Source organism: Cheilinus undulatus, linkage group 2 (genome assembly GCF_018320785.1).
Source record: "Cheilinus undulatus linkage group 2, ASM1832078v1, whole genome shotgun sequence".
Taxonomy (NCBI): domain Eukaryota; kingdom Metazoa; phylum Chordata; class Actinopteri; order Labriformes; family Labridae; genus Cheilinus; species Cheilinus undulatus.
The window spans coordinates 34,588,318-34,604,775 of NC_054866.1; the positions used below are offsets into that span (position 1 = coordinate 34,588,318).

At 39.5% G+C, this 16,458-nt stretch overlaps 1 protein-coding gene across 1 annotated transcript in view; it reads right to left on the minus strand.

Moving 5' to 3' along the window:
- The window catches only part of esamb (endothelial cell adhesion molecule b), an 89,856-nt gene that overhangs the window by 37,726 nt on the left and 35,672 nt on the right, over positions 1-16,458 (minus strand). The window lies entirely within an intron of this gene.

The window sequence follows — 16,458 nt, forward strand, 5'->3', positions numbered from 1 at the left end:
AAATAAAGCTATCATATAAATCAATATAGCTGGCTAAAAATGGCTAAAACTGACATAGTTACGTAGCTAACATAGCTACGTAGCTGAGGTAGCTGCTTTGTGAGCCTAGCTTTAGCTATGTCAATGTAGCTAGCTAAATGTAGCTAAAACTGAGTTACTGTGTCACATAGCAACATCGCTTATGTAGCTGCTTTGTGAGCCTAGCTTTAGCTATGCTAGCTACGTAGCTCTTTTGTCTATATAGCTTACACAGCTACATAAGCTACGTTTGCTTGGGTAGAGTGTTTTCATGGAGGACAAGCAACTTTCCTGTAAGCAGACATTTTGTAAAAGTTTTTTGATAATTTTTTTCAGGTCAGGTTTAATCCTAACCCATACCTTAACCCTAAACAGATGTTTAATCTGTTTTTGTTTAGAAGAGTTTTAGCGTGTGTTTCCATTCTTACACAGACAGCACCTTAAATGCTGTACAGTCTGCAGCCTGATCCCTCTCAAAGACAAGATCCAAAAATGTAAAGTTTTTAAAAATATATATCTGAGGAAATATAAACATGAAGGATGTTTTGCATTTTTATTTTCAGAGAATCAAAATAAGAGAATCATATTTTTTCATAAATTGACTAATTTTAATGCCTTGATAAAAATCAATAATCATAACATTTTTAATAAAACCACAGTGTGAAAGTAAGATGTCATGAGTTGAGTGTATTAAATCCCTAATAGAATTGCCAAAGATTAATTGCATTGCAACACAACTAGTACTAACTTGGAGCGTATTAAACACATAAATAATCAATTAAATAAATGATTTTAGAAAAAGTTACAATTAATTTCCTTTCTGCCTCTGAAGAAACAGCAGCATTTAACTCTCTATCATTTCTGCCAACACAAAAGCAGAAAGAGGAGGTGTGGGGAATGCTGCATGATATATTGTGAGAGACAATTTCTAAATAGACCCATGTGTTATTTATCATTTCAGAGTCTATTTACAGCCTTAATTTCCTGACCATTAAATCATCATGAACATGTCTTCAGCCAATGATAACATATTTATTTATTGCACTGTAGAGGGTATTTAAGTCTTGTGCACATCCCATTGCAGTTCAAAGACCTTTTGACCCCTTTCACACCCTCGCCTTTTGTCCTCCCACTCTCCTTACAATGTTTACTTACATAAATAATTGTGCAGTTAAAGACGCAGAGGCATGCATGCTGGCTGAATGCCTGGCAAGCCATCTTACATCTCTGACATACAACACGTTTAACCACAATGCCCTCGGTGCTGAACAAAAAACATGAGACAGTCAAACGGGAAACGGAGAAAACAGGTTTCTATAGAGAGCGGGGGGAAGGAGGGAGCGGTGGGCTCAAGCTTTGATCACATGCAAATACCTCACACAGGGGATATAGGTGTTTATGTGGGTAAACAAAGACTCTCATTGTAGCTAACTTTTGTGAATTATGTAAGCAGGGGGAAAGGTTTACATATGTACACAGGGGTATTCATTCAATCTCAGTAGAAAAGCTGTGGTTTGACTGTGAAACAGCTTAACAACAAGTAGTCTATGTTTTCTTGTGGTTTTGTTGTGTTAGTTTGACTTGGACGAGTGGAAACCAGTGGCCTTTTAGTTCCAGCTGTCGATCAAACAGTCCCACGGTGCCCTTCCAGCAAACTCCCATGTCCCAGCGGCAGGGAATGAAAGGCAAACTGAGAGCTAATATGGGTCTGCAATGTTGCACCACAACACAGACCCATAACCGCCCCTCCACCCCAACATCGTCTCCGTCTTTGAAGAAGATATTTATAAACCATTAGTGTGGCAGAAGGGCGAGGGGTTGGCTGTTTTATCTCCCAGATCTGTCATGTGTTACCGTGCTGACAAACTGACAGAGTGAGGGCTAATACGGCCGCACTAGTCCAAGGGTTGAACATGGTGGTGGCTGAGGCCTCACAACTCGCTTCTTCTGTGCCACTTCACTGCCTATGGGACACAGGGAGGGTTTAATGCAGTGAGAACGTAATTAGGAGGTTGAGTGATCTGATTTCAGATTTCCACTGAGCTTCTCAGCTTAGAGAGGAATTACAGGATGAAGTTTATAATCCGTAAACAACATCAGATGCCTCCCAAGTTTATCATGAGAGAGGTGGAGGGGAAAACTTCTTATCATGTGTTAACATTTCTGTCAGTTTAACACAATAGTTTGAGGATGGCATGTTTTCTCTTTCTCACAAAGCGTAAGATGAGGTTATGTTTACTTCTCTAACATCTGATGCTGGAAAAACCTTTAGCCAGCAATAGCCAATTAGCCTAGCTTAGCATAAAATCTGGAAACAAGGGAAAACTCTGTCCAAATAAAAGCCTGTTGGTCCTGGACCAACAACAATATCTGCATGCTTAAAAAATCTAACATCATGATCAATGGTATTTCAATATTTTGCTGTATTTAATAATTGTGAACAAGCTCATTGGGGAAACTATGCTCACATAACTGTTCATGATTTACTACCACTAGTGTGTAGCCAGCCAACCAATACACATAGGCCCTCTGAGAGCACAACACACAGAAGCACACATGAAAGGTGTACTATGCTTCCCTGGTAAGCTGTGACGAGATAAAATCGTCTCGAGATATCTCATCAAAGTAAAAATCATCTTGCAAGATCAATATTGCCCAGACATCAGGAGCAGCAGCTCTCCTGACAGAAAACAATACTAAACTGGAAATTATAAAATATCACAAAGATCTCCTGGACACTTTAGAATTGTTGTTTTGCCAGCTAATGCAGGCACTGAGCTGATCTGTGATCCATTAATATCACCCCTCCAACCCCCACCCCCTCCTCTGCGTGCGATACTCGGGGCTGCACATGATCGGCCAATGCATAATAAGTTCAATGGTCCAAAATGATGAAATGCTGCTGCTGGAAACCTGCGCAGTCTCTGCGAGGTCGTGTATGCGCGCAAACTCACTCATAGTGCCGGTGTCTGTGACTTTGTAACTTTGATTCAGTTGCTGGTTCGGCATTTCTCCTTGTCATCTTAGGCTTCATCCACATGAAGACGAAAACGATAAACTGCTGTTTCGTTTTGAAAAAGTTTTCCATAAAGAGAGAGTCGTTTCAGGAACCACTGAAACGACTGAAAACGCTGTAGTGCAGATGCCAAGCCTTTACGTGGCGCTGTAATGCTGCCATGGAAATGCACCAAGGGAGAAGAAGAAGATCACAGAAAACTGACGCAAACTTTCTTCTAGTTGTCCTTCTGGTTGTTCTCAGCATTGGATTTAAGAACATATGGTGTATGCGTTTTGTGGTGGTGGTTAAGGAGCATCAGATTTATTTAACCTTTTTTCTTTTTTTTAATATTTTTAGATTTTGCTGTAAAAGCCATAACAAGCTCAGTATCTTCTGCAGCACAAACACAACCCTGTAGTCTGCCATTAATGTTTTGGTCGGACGCGCACAGGCGCCTTAAGGGAGATACGCTATGTGTGATGTAATTGTTTCAAGAAAGATGCGGATATCCGTCCACACAGAGACAAAACAGTAGTCATTTACGTATTCATGCACTCTGGGACCCATTTACAAAAAGTATCATTTACAGTCACGCGAAACGCCGTTTCCAGGTGGATGAAACGCCGATCCGATATAAAACTTTTGCGTATACACCTGAATTTGTTTCCGTGTGGATGGGGCCTTACTGTCAGTCACACATCCATCAGCTGTTGGCTGAGCGTATCATCAATCAGAAGCTTAACATAAGTAGCGCAACGATCTGTTGTATACTGCAGCGGTAAACTTAGCAAAACAAACTCTGCTTGAGTGCCATAGAGTCCATTGTTAGCTCCAAAAAGCGAAGTTCTAGCTCCAGTTAAACACACCCTGTTTGTTGTCTGACAGCAGGCAGAGCAGAGACACACACTCATCTGTGTGTCATGTCCAACACTGTCAAAGCATCTGAGAAAAGCAGAGTAAAATATTGGACACCTTAAAGGTTTTAAATAACTAACTTTTTGATGATCAAATGACTTGAAAACAAAGTATAGCACAGGTATCAATTGAGGTTAAAATGTCCCCCAGGGACCTCCATTTTCTGCTCCAATTGTAGGTCTTCATTAGCAAAGTGACTCCAACTTTTCATCAAAAGTTAATCCAGAATACAGCGTCAAAACAAATCTCCTTCAGGGAAATGTGGCTTCAATCATACCAAAAAAGCCAGCTAGCTAAGTTGGCTAATCTTAAGCAAGCTTTTGATTGGTGCGCCCTCCAGTGGGTAGAAGATGTCACGGAATCAAAGCCCACATGTTAAGAGGGGTAATCTGACTGGTCCATTTTACTGTGATTAAAAAATTCTATTGAATGAAATGCCCTGGCCTCCTGGAATTTTGAAGAGGTGTACCAATCACAGAGCTGGATAAAATGCGTTATCCTGCCTAGAAACAGCACTGACAGAAAATTCTGATAGGGAGAAAAGCAGTTCTCTATCATTTGACCCTTTACATGTCAACACAAACTGAAAAGGTGTGTTTTAAGGAGTTTATTTTCTCAGAAACATTTAGAATAACTACAAGTTATGAATAGAAAAATAAAATTTTAACTGATGACTTTTAAATTCTATCTATTTAAATACTTGCTCTGTTGGTTTCCCACTGACTTCATCATTAAAAAGGCTGAAAAAGTTATTCTGTAATCTTATTGGTGGTTGTTTCCATTGTATCCTTCCTCTGAGTAAAGCTAACAAGCTGTCGTGTGAAGTCATTAATGAAGTAGAACCTCATCAAATATATCTCTCACAGAGACCAATTGAGTGTCTAGCTTTACCACTAAATCTAAGAGGGCCGTGCCATTTAAAGCAAAAGAGAAAATCAAAATTTACCTTTCAGCAGGTACTCAGAGGGAAAGTCTTTCTCCTTTGATACTGCTGTTAAATCAAAGCATCTACAGTATCAGCAGCTCCCACAGCCTGAGCTACTCCCACTGCCTAGGTATGGATTTTACAAAGTAAAAACCAATCCAATACCTGACTTTGAGAAAAGCAGTCGATTCAGCTGGGTTCTCTGCAGGGACTGAGCTATTTGCTTTATGGTGAGAAAAACACATGTAGTCATCTGAAAGAGATTTACTGCTTTGTGAAACTGAACTTAAAACCTTAAGCACCCCTTGAAATAGTGAAGTTCTACTACAGTAGATTTAATCAGTTCGCAAATGTTACCTAATTTATAACCAAGCACTTATAGACGTTTGAATCAGGAGCCAGCAACAACTCAGGCTCTTCAAGTAGCCTTCATGCCAAGTCAAAGACACAGGCAGGGTGGTGACAGTCTAAGGACGTATGTCAGGGGAGGGAGACAAGGGGTGACATGAGAGGGGAGTGAGGGAGGGCTAAAAGAATGGCAGGCAGCCAGCAAATGATTTCACTCACACACACTTGAAACAGTCCAGTATTCATTCAGTTTTACCTTTTATTTGTCTTTACCTAACCTTGCAAAGTAGATGGATTCGCCTGTTTCCGTGTTTCTTACTGGCATATCCATCTTGCAAAGCTCCCATCTGAACCGTTTGGCCCCGGTTAGAAAGCGACAGGACCAATCAGCGTCGAGGGGTCATACTTTCGGGAGCGGCGGAGTCGTGATGTATGCAAGCAGGGACAAGGGGCAGAAGACATTAGCGTGGATGCTGCTAAAGTGCCAGTTTTATCAGAGCTTGATGACATTTCTTTGTTAAAAGATGAACATAGAACAACAGTGAGTTGTTTTCTTTTCAAAAACAACAAAAGTCGTGTACTGACATGTCAACAGTCTCCATGGTTCATGTTATGCAGCTTTCTATGGAGATTACTCTTGGTAGCAGCCCACCTCGGTTTGGGACTACGACGTCATGTGTTTTGTTGCTCTGATTGGCCCGTAAAGATGTGACAGAGAACGTTCATCCAATCACCCTCCGAGTTTTTTTCAAAGGCTATGCCCTTTCCCAAACGATGTGTATGAGAGGTTTCCCAGATGGATGTGTGAAACACATCCATCTGATGTGTCAGGTAAGTTTTCACCTACTCCACTCACAAATATCTGGCTTTTTTGTAGTTGACTTCTCCTCTGTTTTAAACGCACAGTATGTAAAATTACACCACCAGGGAGCTCCCAACCAAAACAATAACACAATATGACGGTTAAAGACAGCATAGCCCAGCTCTGCTGTTAACTTCTTGTTTTGGACTGAGGACTCTGAATTGGGAGACATCCCAGAGTGCCCATGTGTGCTGAAAGCAAAACTAGAGTGCACACACATCCTGGGACCACTTCCAGCGCAAAAGTGGAAGTGTCTTTTAGGTGCATTTCTCCTTCATTATGAGAAATTTATGAATGAAAACAAAATGTTTTCATTTCAGTAAATACACCTAGTGAGGTGCCGTTCTTATTGAGCAGAATCCTCAATTCAGAACAAAAGGTAGTACTGAGAAGGAGGCCACAGAGCTGGTCTGTGCTTAGTGGTGCTGGTCTGGAGAGATCTAGGGAACAAGAGAGAGAGAGAGAATGGGAAAATAGCAGCGTGTGGCGCTATCAGTTCAAACTTTCGTTCTTATAAAAAACGATGTAAAGTCAATCAGATCAGACAGCACAGAGATCAGACTTTAGATGAGATTGAGGGATCACAATGCTCCGTCATTGTCTCTAGGTGCGCCCTCAAACAGATAGCTCAGTTGTGGTGGAAAAGCAAATCCCCTGCCGTGCCAAGGCAAATCATGTAATGGATTAGACCCATAAGCCACCTGAGGGCAGGAGGATTGACACAACCCCTTTTTTGCTCTGAATGTTCTTGCATATTCCAGGGGCATTGGAATCTGTTGAGTGAAAAAAACAAAGTCCATTAATTTGGAACAGGGTAAGGGGTGGATGTGACAAGTAGGCAAGGCCTAGGGTTAGGATGTCATCAGTATAGGTAGTAGGGTTGCCATAAGCACCAAGGGCCTTAAAAACCACTTGCAGTTGTGATTGTTTTTATCAGCTGATCTTATAAAGGTTTGGTCATCCTGCTTTGATTGACAGGACAACCCCTCCCCCTGCTGTCCAACAGCTTCTTCAGGAGCTGGGAAACTCTAAGGTCATTTAGAGAGCATTAGACACCACCGATTGATCAAGATTAAGAAACAGGCCCATAGGACTGTAATCTGGGATGGGAGGGCTTTTGCCCCACTTGGGATGCTGTCCTCAAAAGGCCGATCAGCATGCATAAACTCACATTTTCTTTTGCCAAATTAAAAAAAGGTAAAATTTTGAGTTTAATTTGAAGAAGAACTCTACTATTGTTGTCTGTGGCTTATCAAGAGTTAATCTTATGTCAATTTATTAACAGAGCATGTTACCAGACCATATCATATTTGTATTATAATTCCCTATTAACCAACATTAGTAAGTAAATTGCTCGATTTTTGACAAGTGCAGAAATTTCTGTTTAATTACTTAATCCGCAGTTCTCAGTAAAACAATGTTTTCAGACCACCGTGAGTTTTTCAAGTCTTTTAATCTCTTTCCAGAGGCTTTTGAACGTATAATCTTTTTAGTTTTTCTGTTGTTGTTTTCGGTGACTTAGTGCCGCTGCAATTCACTTAAATCAATCACCTAAAAGCCAGTCAGAGATTTACTCCTGTCTGGACTCCTACTCTCTCTCTCTTTGCCTTTGAACACTGTTTGTTTTTGTCCTCTATGGTATGTCAGCCTCTGCTGTGGTCTTTGTTCTGATATGCAGGGATACAACGTACAGCATTTTTCCCATCAGGACTTTACGTTGGGAAATCTTGGTGATATTTACAGTTATGAACTTTTTAGTGCACAGCAGGAACTCACATCTCAGTTATTTTTTCTAATTCCAACCAAAAATATATATTTAACTGCACTTAATACAAGTCACATTCACCTGACAAATCTAAATAAACATCTTATTTTAATAAAAATAGGTGCAGATGGACAAGGGGTTGGGTCACACCCCATGTCCTACACCTGGATGGTCCAGGTTTATGTCTGACCTGATGCTCCTTCCCAATGTGATGTTCTCCACTCTCCAACTTAATCTCCTGCCCTTTTAAATAAAAACATTAAAGTCAAAAAAAGAAAACTATTATATCTTATTTTAAGAATGTGGCAGTCTGTTTCACTCATTATAATCAATTTAGCTCCTCCTTTTTTTTGTAAACTCTTGAAATGACTGTTATTTAAGCTACTCAGTGAAAATTTTCTTATATTAAGAAAATTAAGATATTGCTCACCAACATTTTATCCTTATTGATACCACTAACAATACTTTTCTGTTGTTTGGTAGAAAGAAAAAAATGGCAAATATTTATAACAGAAGTAGTCTAAACCAGTGATTCTCAACTGGTTGGTCAGGACCCAAAAGTGGGTCACTGAGCAGTTTTCAGGGAGTCGCGACTAGGTGTCTGAAAAAAAATGGATGGAAAAGTCCCAAAGTCCTTGGTGGACATGCATCGATACAAATGTATTTTTCAACAGTTTGGCTCTTTGGTTGAGCAGGGTTGCGTAACACTGCTGTAGAGCATAAAACATCTACTGCAAAAAACTGTATCTGGTATTCTGACACATTTCAGGTAAAATAAATATTGCACTGTCTGCGATTAGAATATTGCAGCAGGCCATATTGTGATTTAACCAAATTTACGATTAATTGCGTAGCCCTAATTAAAAAGCCAAAATTAGGAGTTGAAAATGTCAAAATATGAGCTAAAATTCAAAATGGTGATTTAAAAAGTTAAAAATATGACTTCAATTCATAACTGGGAGTTTAAAAGGTCAAAATACGATATAAAAGGAAAAATTATTCTTCCAAAATGTCAAAATATGAGAAAAAATAGAAATCATGTGTTTAAAAGTCAAAATATGGGATTAAAAAGCCAAAAAAAGGAGTTGAAAAGGTCAAAATATGAGCTTAAATTCAAAATGGCAATGTAAAAGATAAAAATATGACATATAAAGTCCATATTCTGAGTTGAAAATGGCAAGGCATGAAATGAAAAGTCAGATCATAAGTTTGAGTGGTAATCTTGGGGTGCAAAATTGAAAATCTGAAATAAAACACAAATTATTCAGATTCATATGGCTTAACAAGGATATTTTAAATAATCAAGTTGAAGTTTACATTATTATACTGGAGGAAATCTGCAGAACTCATACTGGTGGGTCAGTTATAATACAAATTTGATATGATCTTGTGGGCCTGATATAATCATTCCACGGGCCAGATTTGGCCCCCAGGCCTTGAGTTTGACACCTGTGCTCCATGAGATATCAATATCAAAGGTAGGGAAGATAGAGAGGCAGCTCTTAGGCATGCTGAGATTGCAAGCAATGTCCAGGGAGGCTGAGGAGGCTTGGCTCAAGCAAACCAGCATGGAACAAAGCAGGTCCTATAGATAGAAGTAGGGAGGTAGTGGAGCAGATACATGGACAGGAGGAAGTAGTGAGGTGTACAAAAGCTGTGGCTCAGGCTCAGCAGGGACACAGGATGAACCAGGAGTGTGTAGAGAAGAGGGAGATGAGTTGGAGGGACCTATGGAATATGGAGGATTGTCTGGTCAAATTCCTGGACCCATCATGGCCATTGTGCACAGGGACAGCAACTATGTGGCACATTTTGACAGGGCATTAGATCAGTCTGTCGCAAGGTTGATATACATGGATACATGACAGGGTTTTGAAAAGTCTAGAATGCAGGATGTAAACACGGAGAGAGGACAGTTGTTAAATTTGTTTGGGAGGGAGAGAAAGTTAAAGGAGGAAGGTTTTTAGGTGGGCAGGAGTGAGACCGGCTCAAAAGCACAAATGATTGAAAGATATGAGTAGATCTGGGAGGGAAACTTGCCCCACAGGAGCTGGTTTTTACTACTTTGAGACCTGGCATGGTGCTATGGTCTAAAAGTCAGTGTATAGTTCATTTTATAGAGTCGACAGCAGAAGCAGGAACAAGCTAAGATATGCAGATTAAGGAGCAGAAGCTGAACAGCGAGGAAGGAAAGTTAGGACTCGTCCAGCAGAAGTGGGATGTAGAGGGTTTGTAACAATCCCTCCCAATCAAGGTTTTAAAACTCATTATAATGACTGTTTTTGCTACAGTATGTATCAGAGTACCTCCATTAAACGTGTCTTGTGGTAAAAATCAGCAATCAAAGGGTTAAGTCTTTCTTGCTCTCACAGTTGAGCAGAGCATTGATTGGTTTGGATGGATGAGGACACTGATGGAGGAGAAAGTTGTGTTTGTTGTGGAGGAGAGTGTTATGGATCAAGAGGTAAACAGAGTGTTTGTGTTGAACACATAAAATAAAACATGTTATTTAGTTCTGTGTGTCTTTGAGGTGTTTCTGAAGAAAACTGTTTGTACCCTGAAGTGGCCATCAAGCCAACACAACAGGCTGTGATTCTACAGACACAATTGCACACTGACATAATGGCTCCTGTTGCCCTTTGACTTTGGCAGACACACACCCACTCTGTGCTCCTTTCCCCAATCATGTCAATCTGCAGCCGCCTCCTGGATAAACCACCACTGTGTCTTAGGCCAGGTCGCTAAGCTGCCTCTGTGTGCTCTAATCTTATTATCAGCCCAAGCTGGCATTAGCAAGGGGGGATGAAAGTTGTACACAAGAACAACATCATAATATGACCACTGTTTGACTCGAGAGACAATCGCATTATAGTAGAGACACAAACCTTGTAGTGAGCGTGGCCTGTCTGCACCACATTGCTAATGGTTTCTGATCAGTGCTCACAAAGATTAAAAACATCTCTACTGTGCAAAAAAAGGTCCTAACATAGGCAAATGGAGCTCGATTGATTAGACAGCACAAGTTAACAGCTTGAGGATACTTCATTATGTTCTTTCTACTTGAAAATGGACTGTTGTTAATTATCTACAAATTTATTTATGGCGATTCATATATTCACATCACTGTTAAGAAGGCTAATATAAACTTATCTTGTGATAAGCTATGTATCTCAATACTGGATTCAACTATTTGATTGATCACTATTTAAAGGGCTTCAGCATTAGTCTATTGAGTGCAATGTATCAATCAGGATCTATAATAAGTGCATTTATTTTTTTTATCACATTATTTGCATGCTTTCTTGTCCCTTTTAGCAGACTTTTGCTGCTCCGCTGCGGCGTCTCTCTGCAGCCCCAGTGATGTAAAAATAAGTCCACCACTGCTCCTTAATGTCTCACTTCACTTTAAAAACACTCACAGACAGCTCAGTGGACATGTCAAAAGTCTTCTGCACCTTGTCATAAAAGTTTCCTTTTTCTATGGTTAAGTTAGTGTCATTATCTCTAATCTACCTCAAGTTCCTCGTGTAGTTTTTCAAAATAAAAGCAGATCTGTATCCAGTCAGGATAGCAGAAAAACGATAAAAAAGAAAAATAGTGGAACTGTAATAATCCAACAAAGAAGGGGGGAAAACTTACGATAAACTATAGAAAATCTAAGATTAACTGGGGTTCAAAAAGTATAATTTGACAGCCGTACCCTTGTTATATGTGAATGATAAAAATCAAAGTAGAATTCATTTTACCCTCTACCTTCACAAGCCTTCCAGGGCCAGCTGCAGAGAAGCATCCCCCACAGCATGATGCTGCCACCACCTTGATTCACAGTGAGGATGGTGTGTTTGTTCTGATGTGCAGTGTTTGGTGTTCGCCATCACAGTGTCTTGTCTGATGTCTAAAACGCATCATTTTAGTTTCATTAGACATAAGAACTTTCTTCCACTAGACTCTAGTCCAAATTTAATCTGAGTTTACTTCAACAGTGGCTTCAACAGAAGAACCCAGACAACAGTTGTTGTTGCAGAGTCAGTCAGTCAGCCGCTGAAGCTTGTAACTCCTTCAGAATGGTCATAGATATCTTGGTGGTCTCTCTCACTAGTCTCCTTCTAGCATGGTCACAAAGTTTGTGAGGATGGTCTGATCTAGGCAGCTTTAAACATGTGCCATATTCTTTCCATTTCTCCATGATAGATTTAGCTGCACTCTGGGGGATGTTCAGAGCCTTTTTGCATCCATCCCTGGACTTATCCTTTTCAATAACCTTTTCTCTGAGTAGCTTGGAGTGTTATTTTTCTTCATGGTATAATGGTAGCCAGAAATACTGATTAGCTAGTGACTGAACCCTCCAGACACAATCACAAGAGACACATTCACTGCACTCAGGTGATCCCATTTCACTAATTGTGAAACTACTGGAACCAAAAGGCCATGCAAGTTATAAAGCCAGGTTATATACACTATGGTTGATTTATAAAACCAATTAAAGGGTAAAACATCCGAGGACTGAATACTTTTTATAAGCACTGTAAGGTAGATCAGGATATTTAAAAGTGTTTTTAAATCACTTAAAGCATTGATAGTGCATTAATGAGTGTTTCCATTTATACTAATTTTACAATCAGGCTGATTAAATGATTTCAAAGAAAATAGATGCCTTATCTAAAAGCAAAGACTTAAGACCAAGTCCTTTAATTAATAAAATGTTTTTGAATTTTCACTGATTAAGATGAGGCTCAAAGGTTTTAAAAGACTAAAACGTGGTAAAATCTAAAAGCCATTTTAATCTAAAGACTAAGCTTCTAAAATGAACATTGCTAGTTAATTTTCAAAGAAGTCAAAAAGACCCTCTCATTAGCCACCTTCCAGTTGTTTGGACTGCTGTGCCCTTTCATTTGGGATATAACATAATAATACTTTTAAAAATAATAATTGTAAAGCTTTTTAAAAACATGGGCTTACAAAATGTTTTGCCTCAGTCTTGCAGAGGCTACCAGAAAGTAAAAAAATAACCAGAAGAAAAACAGAGGACCAAGTAAACAGAACAATTTACAGCAAAGACCCACAAAAGACAATAAATCCCCACAGCAGGAGACCCCAAACAAAACTGGATCAACATATTTAACCCAAACACCACAAAAACCCAGACACCACAGAACCCAACCTTAGTGTATTCTGCACATTTTAGTAGTTTTATGTCAATGAAAAAAGCAGCCATTGACCATTTAACCCTTGACTTAATCTAATTTTCCTGACCACCCGCATCACCACAGCCATTTGGATGTGAGACATAAAAAAGCGGCAGTGCTGAAACAGAACATCAGTAAACCTGCCAGTCTAACCTTTATTTCAAAGCTATTTTCAGTTTCCTAGGAAGAGACGCGAGCTCCCCTGGGCACAAACCGTTTTCCGGGCAGTCATTTTTAAACAATAAAGTCTGTGCTGGTAATCCACTTTAGCCCTTCCATAGGGACAACAAGACTAGTAACTGGGCAGAGGTATCCTTAACTATCCTTCGAAAGACAAATCTGTGTAAAGAGAAATGTTCTTCTCAGATCTACCTTTACCTTTAAGTCAATGCTTCAAATGCAAAATTTCTTCCCCCTCTGCTTTCAAGTTCAGCAATTTGAAAATAAAACTTCTCTTGTGATGTTTCACTAAAATATGTCTGTTCTTCTCTGCTGCAGCTTTCTGATTTCTCTGACTGCAGCAGTGACACTAATCTTCCCATTTGAAATCAGTGAAGACATAAAAGTGCACTGATTAGAAGATCCAAATGCGCGGCAGTCATCTGCACTCAAGGATTTTTTTTTTAGTGGAAACTACAGCAGCATATCTGTCCATGCTTTGTTCTTCTTTCTAGCAATTAGTCAGTTTCAATGTGGAGGACAAAGGATGAATAATTAAATAGTTTCTTAAATGGTACAAAACCAGCAGATGTTTAGGACTGAATCACTGATTAATCATAAACTGCTTATAAAAATGGAACACTGGTAATTATCGGGCATGAGGAGCTATTTTTGACTTAAACTGAATAATGATACAACTCTGGCAGCTAACAATGAAGTGTCTGAAAACTTTTAAAGGCAGATGTTAACATCTGCTCAACTTTAATCAGCTGTGAGAACAACATTACAAAATGTATAAAAAACATATACAGCTATAGCCAGGATTAAAACTCATTACACATATAAACAATCTCAAGCTGCTTATTTTGTTACATTTTCAAGAACCCAAACCCTAAAGGCTTACAATACGCAACATCCTGAGTTTTAATAAAACAAAAATTTATAGTAGAGTATTGATTTTCTAAAATGAGATACAGTTAAACTCCCTCTGTGTTTTTTATTCTCAGCTCTTCTCAGTGATGCTATTTTCACTTTCAGAGTCATACCATAGAGTTGAGTTTGCTTGGATTGAAAGTAATGGCTGCCTCCACTGTGTTAACAAGAGCCATACATACAGAGTTGCTTTATGGCTGGGGTTTAGTTGTACTGAAAGCCCTCTAATGGCTACCTCCACTGCTCTAAATACCTCAGATATAGCTTAAGCATTGTGTCCATTTTTTCTGTATGAAATAATGAATAAAAACAACCCTATAAGCTTTTCATGTTGGGAAACATGTTTTCACTCTTCTGCTGACCTGCTTTGGCATGAGTATGTGATAGTAACAGGGGACAGGGTTACTTTTTGTGTGAATGCTTGTAAACAATGGCTGCTAGTGCAACGATTAGCTCAAAATTAGCCATAGCGGCACTTTTGTCAGAAATGGAAAGCATTCATTTATTAAAGCAAGTGCAGAGAGCTTACTCCCCATCTGTTTCTGAATGGGTTTCTGATCATTACTGTCGGCTTGTCCAGTAATATCCAGCGCCTGCTGCCGCGTTAGCTATTAGCTTGGATGTCGCTGTAGGAACGCCAATTTACTCGAAACTGGACCACATTTCTTGTTAAAACCAGAGCAGAGAGCCACACCGAAAGCTTGTGTAGGCAGAAACAATGTTTTGTGTGTCTCCTGTAGTGATGTGTCCCCTCCCCAAACAAAAGAGCACAGAATAAAAGGCGGATTTTTTTCTTCCCACTGTTCTGCAAACAACTTGGCACTGTGGTTGACTGGATGTGTCTGTGTAGGGGCCATAGACTGTAGAAAGAATTGGACAAAGCCTGTGTGACGTCAGCCGTCTGCCTACAATAGGCAAACTCAAACAGCTTTTGCAGCCAATCTGTGGCGGCTTGCATATTGAAATCAATGTCTCAACTGAACTTTGGATCAACCTAATAGCCCGCCCACTTAGCTTGACTTCCTGTCAGCTCGCTAGCTAGCATTCTGGTAGACAGAAACGTAGCTTCTGCCTGTCAAGCTATCTGTCAATCAAATGAGACGTGCCAATAAGTCCGTAGTGAGGTTTTTCCTAAATATAATCTAAACCATTGTAGTACAAAAAAAATTTCACACCCTAATGAGCTAATGAGTTTGGTTTTGGACCAGGCTGTAAACCAGTTTATTTCGAGTGTAAAAACCAGCTTCTTAACAGGTATTCAGACAGGACTTCTGGTGTTCCTGCAGCCAGCCTCAAGTGGACACTTGCTGTATTGCAATTTTTTCACTTCCACAATGGCTTCATTTTTCAAGACCAGAGGTTGCTGGTTGGTAGGGGCATGTGCTTCTGTGTAGCCAATCATATCGAAAGACAAGCAGAAGGGGAGGGGGATGGCGTTGCTCAAGGCTCCGTGTACGATTCAGTCTCCACACAGAGAGAGAGAGAGGAGAAAATGGAGCTATATAAATTTAAGTCACCAGTAACGATAAATTCCATTTAAATAAAGACTGGTACCAGGTTGTGTAACATAGCTTTTATACAAAACATTACATAAAATGTAGTAATTCTCTCAGTTTTGTGGTTTATTTATCGTCCTCATGCTCCATTTAGAGTTGGATTTATTTGGGAAATATTTTGACAAAGCACTGTTATTTATTTTATTAGCTTTCCCAGATGATGTCAAATTTATTTATGCAATAGATATGAGTTGATCAGGCCTGTCAGGCTAGCTGTTTTTGTCATCAGGGATTTATGTTTTATACTTTTGGGATCCTTCAATTCTCAACCCACAGACATAAGGGACAGCACAATTACACACCCCAACAAAAAAAAATCACTCAGCCAGAACACACGATTCAGTCAGCCATTTCAACTGGCATCCGAGATAGTTGTGGTCAGCCGTATACCAGGGTTTAACCTAAACTCTTTCATGGTGAGTTGGCAAAAGTGCACTTTGTTAGTAATCACAACCATACATTTCTGTTATTAATTTAGGATGAAAAATGATAGATTTAATTAATGTATGTAAGACAAACAAACAAGTTTCTTAAAAAAGAAAAGCCACAACAAGGACTACAAGACAAATAAAAGTGACTTAATAGAAAATAAATGTCTTAGGCATATTGTGACTATGGGCTGTAACAAGCGCTCTGATTTGCTGAGGATACAGGCAACCATGCACAATGTATCAGCAGTATTAGGAGAGTAAAGTTAAGCAGACTTGGCCACAAAATGGCAATTATGAGGCTAACAAAATTGTCTTCATGTAGTTACTGATTGATAAAGTTTAAAATGTGTTTGTAAACTTTT